This window comes from Lygodium microphyllum, chromosome 13 (genome assembly GCF_053477565.2).
Source record: "Lygodium microphyllum isolate KBCC chromosome 13, Lygodium_microphyllum_v1.1.10, whole genome shotgun sequence".
Taxonomy (NCBI): domain Eukaryota; kingdom Viridiplantae; phylum Streptophyta; class Polypodiopsida; order Schizaeales; family Lygodiaceae; genus Lygodium; species Lygodium microphyllum.
Window position 1 is genome coordinate 119,655,364 of NC_141147.1, and position 4,643 is coordinate 119,660,006.

General features: G+C 42.6%; 1 pseudogene; it reads right to left on the minus strand.

Annotated features, from left to right (window-relative positions):
- Window positions 1-464: 464 nt before the first annotated feature.
- Window positions 465-1,337, minus strand: LOC148027130 (uncharacterized; annotated as a pseudogene).
- Window positions 1,338-4,643: the final 3,306 nt, after the last annotated feature.

Genomic DNA, 4,643 nt, shown 5'->3' on the forward strand with positions numbered 1-4,643 from the left:
GGGAGGGAGGCATCTCGTAGAGAACTGAGAACTATCGCATTCCATTTGGATGTGACTCCGCGTGGATCATTTTCAACTCATACCAGCTTGCAGCATACATACGTGTTGGAGGTCATCCAAGAAAACCTTCCCTGAGTTCATGACCCTCTAGCAAGAAAGCGACTGTCCTTGATATACCATCTTCTTCATGGTTCGTGACCTTCGGGAGTCTAACTGTGGCCTGCACAATGGACATGCATGATAACCTAAGGTAACCAAACGTGTTCCAACACCACGACCTAGTGAATGCAAGCTTGAATGAGATAAAATATAGATATTGCCAACGAGAATGGAAGCTTATTTACCTGAATCCCAGAAAGTCATGCATCGTCCACATGAGAATGGCTCAAATATTGGCGGACCGTCGACCATCACGCTTGCTCATATCTTGCACGATGACCCCCTCCTCCCACAAAATCTTAAGCTCATCGAAGATACACATCCATATTTTTGACTTTGTAGCGGCCAGGGACGAGTAAGCTAAGGATGAGATATCCTTTCTTCGTAGAAAGCCATGGAGGGATATTGTAGTTGACAAGGACTATAGGCCACACATTGTAAGAAGTTGAGCGCAGACCAAATGGATTCACGCCATCCATTGCAAGATCGAGCCGAAGATTCCTTGGCTCTCGGGCAAAGCCTGGGAAGGTAGAGTCAATGTGGCTCCATGCACGTGAATCCGCTGATATTCATTGAACTCCATCTGTGGACCTATTCTACGCATGCCACGTTGTTAAGCTCACCATGCCGGACATACGAAACATGTGGTTTATGAGGGGAATAAGCGGAAAGTGTTTGAGAACTGTTTGAGGGATTGGTTTCCCTTACAAGTCTTGTCGATACCTATGAGAACCACACTTTGGACATGTCTCCATAGTCTCGTATTCTCCTCAAAATAGTATGTAATCGTTGATACATGAATGGATGTTGTTATAGTTCATGCCAAGCTTTCGTAAAACATATCTTGCATCATCATGAGACTCAGGCATGGTATTTGCATGTGGTAATATATGATATTTCAATAACTTGAAAAAAATCATAAAACACCTTGAAAACGTACAAATGTTTTTAATAATAGTGCCGAAAAGAAATCAATGAAGCGTATGTACAAGGTACCTGAACAACTCGATCACACTCACATCGCTCCACCCGTATTTAGCTTGCACACTTAAGAGTGCAAGTAGTGTCTTCAGGCAAGATACTCAACACCCATCGTATAATGGTATGGATGCTTCCTCTCTAAGCGGATTAGAAGTCTCGACATCCATGGGAATCAATGCATTGATCATTGCCTCCATCTTAGGCTCCAAGATTGTAGGTAGGTCTGGAAGGCTACATGTCTCCTCTGGCATTGACACTATAGATTGGGTAGTGCCTTGCAAGTGGTGGATTGGCTCATGCACTCCATCCATCACACACCCACGAAATCTTCTAATTGGCCACAAAGGGTGCACTCCTCCTTGGGACGAGACATCACCTCCCTGGATAGAAAAGTTGCCAGCTACATCCAATATTCTTGTATATGGTATTTAATTAGCTTGCGAGTACAATGCATGATTGATATTAACTTTTATTACCATTTTTTCAAAATCCGCAATCGCCTGATCAATGATCTCAGATTGAAACTCGCTGAATCATCGTACGTGTTCCATAGACAATCGACGTTTTGGTCTAATTGCTAGCTTGCATTGAGAGCAAGGACATGGGACACACTGATTAAGATATGCCTCCTGATCTTGAACAACAAGACCTTCATCGTTTTCCATTTTGTCTAGTTATGACAAACAATTTGTTTTTGTTGTCATTCTTTTTTTCTTTCTTAAATTGTTCTCCTCTCCTTCCATCTCTCTCTCTTTTTCTACGTTACGACTACAACTACGACTATGACTATGACCAAGACTATGACTACGACTACGACTACGACCATGACCATGACCACAACTACACTACAACTACGACTACGACTACGACTACAACTACAACTACGACTATGACTACGATGACCATGACCACGACCATGACCACGACTACCATGACTATGACTATGACCAGGACTATGACCACGACCACGACCATGATCACCGCGACCATGACAACCACCACTACGACTAGGACTACGGCTACGACTATGACTACGACCACGACTACGACCATGACCAAGACCACGACCACGACCATGACTACCACTACCACGACTATGACCATGACTATGACTACAACTACGGCTATGACTATGACTGCGACTGCGAGAATGCGACTGCGACTGCGACTGCGACTGCGACTGTGACTGCGACTGCGACTGCGACCATGACCACGACCACGACCATGACCATGACCACAATGACTACGACCACGACTACGACTATGACCATGATCACAACCACGACCACGACCACGACCATGACTACGACTACGACTATGACTACGACTATGGCCATGACCATGACCACGACCATGACCACGACTACGACTATGAATACTTATATAGAGATGAAGAGAGAGACAAGAGTTAGGGAGATAGTAAAGTTAGAGATGAAGAGGAGAGAAGTGAGAGAGGTAGAAATAGAAAGAGAGATAGAGAGAGAAAAGAGATAGAGGGAGAGAGAAGGATTTAGGGAGAGTATAGGAAAAGAGAAAGAGGGAAGATTGAGGGAGAGAGAATGTTTGAGAGAAGAGAGAGGAGAAAGAGAGAGAGATCCAACTAGAGCATTTGACACCCATAGTCAACACACTGTGGAAAACACAAGCACCAATTGACATTGAATCATGGCAAGAAATCCACCACAAAACAATAGTTATAATACTCGAGGTAGGATTTCAAAGTCTTACCGATTTCAATTGGTCATGGATGCCATACTATGGGTAGGTTGCATTCACTAAGAATATAATTGGCGATTCACCTCATCTTCTCTCCATCATCAATAGAATTTTTCTTTACCATTTACAACTCACTCACCTTCTCTCCACACTATTGCACACTTCAATCTCTATAAGGGCATGAGATTGGGATCACAGATACCAAAGCATGATCTCTAGCTTGATGGTTGGATATATACTACTCATGGAATAAACCTTAAAATAGTTATTATGCTCAAATATATGCTTGTTAGAGCAAAAATTTGTTCCTAAGACTTTTCTAAGGAAGAAAGAGTATTAATGATAAAAGAGTATCCTTCCTTGCAAGTGATTTTATATTATATATTTTAATTAAAATTAATAGTTGAAGATAAGTTTCCTAAGAGATCTTGTCGTGATGTTGTTTTCGTTTTGTGAAGCATATGAATGATGGTGTTTTAGTTTTTTGCATTTGTCTTTTTAAGAAGAGATTGATTTTTATGGAATATCCAAAGTTATTTTTGTCAAGATTGTGGGAGAGAAGGAAGGAGTCTCACTTGTAGCTTTCTTGCTTGCACAATGGGGGAATACACACGCAGGTGGAGGCTGAAAACAGTTTTCCTCTTCTTAGTTGTGTAAGCCAAAAAGAACTCTAGTACAAAGAAATAGAAGAACCCTATATATGGGTCTCAAACCAAACTCAACTAACTAAGGTGGCATACTAACTGAGCCACAAACTAGAGTAGATAAGGATAGCTGTCATCTAGCTATTATTCATAGGCGGTGTACCAACCACATCTGCAGCTAACAAGTCGGTGACATAAATGCACAACGGTCACCCTGGCATATCACGAGTGGAGCTCGATATCTCAACACTCGCCCTCGAGCTCAATCCCAATTGCTGCACACCAAGCAGGTCTCTGAACTTGCGCAGCTTCTCTGCACCCAATGCCTTCGTAAATATGTCAGCTATCTGATCCTCTGTACTGACATAAACTAGATCAATAAGATCTAGTAAAACCCTCTCCGGCACATAGTGATAATGCACCTCAATGTGCTTTGTTCTAGCATGATAGACTGGGTTATTTGCCAAGTGTATACTACTCATGTTGTCACAATAAATGACAACTGGCCCATCTATAGACTGATGCATATCATAAAGTAGCTTATGCAACCAAGCTACCTCACATGCAGCCATTGCTGTGCCCCTGTACTCAACCTCTGTGCTCGACAAGGCAACTGTAGGCTGTTTCTTGCTGCTCCAAGTGACTGCAACACTCCCAAAAGAGAACACATATCCACTGGTAGATCGTGTATCAAAAATACTACTAGCCCAATCAGCATCAGTGTATCCATGCAGTTATATATGAACCCCAATCTCATAAAGTAGTCCATATTGCAATGTGGACTTCACATACCTGACTATGCGTCTAGCCGCATCCAAATGCGGTTTTCTTGGAGCCTGCATAAACTGACTTACCAATCCAACATCATAGCTCAAATTTGGCCTGGTAATAGTCATATAAATCAAACTTCCTACTAGGCGTCAGTACATAGTAGGGCCTTCCAGAAGCTCACCTACATCTACGCTCAGCTTCACATTCTGCTCCAAAGGAACTGAAATAGGCTTACAGCCTGTCATCCCATATTTGGACAGCATGTCCAATCCATACTGCCTCTGCAAGAGCCATATCCCACTTGGTGATCTAATCACCTCAATGCCCAAGAAATAACGCAGCTCTCCTAAATCCTTCATCTCAAACTTTTGC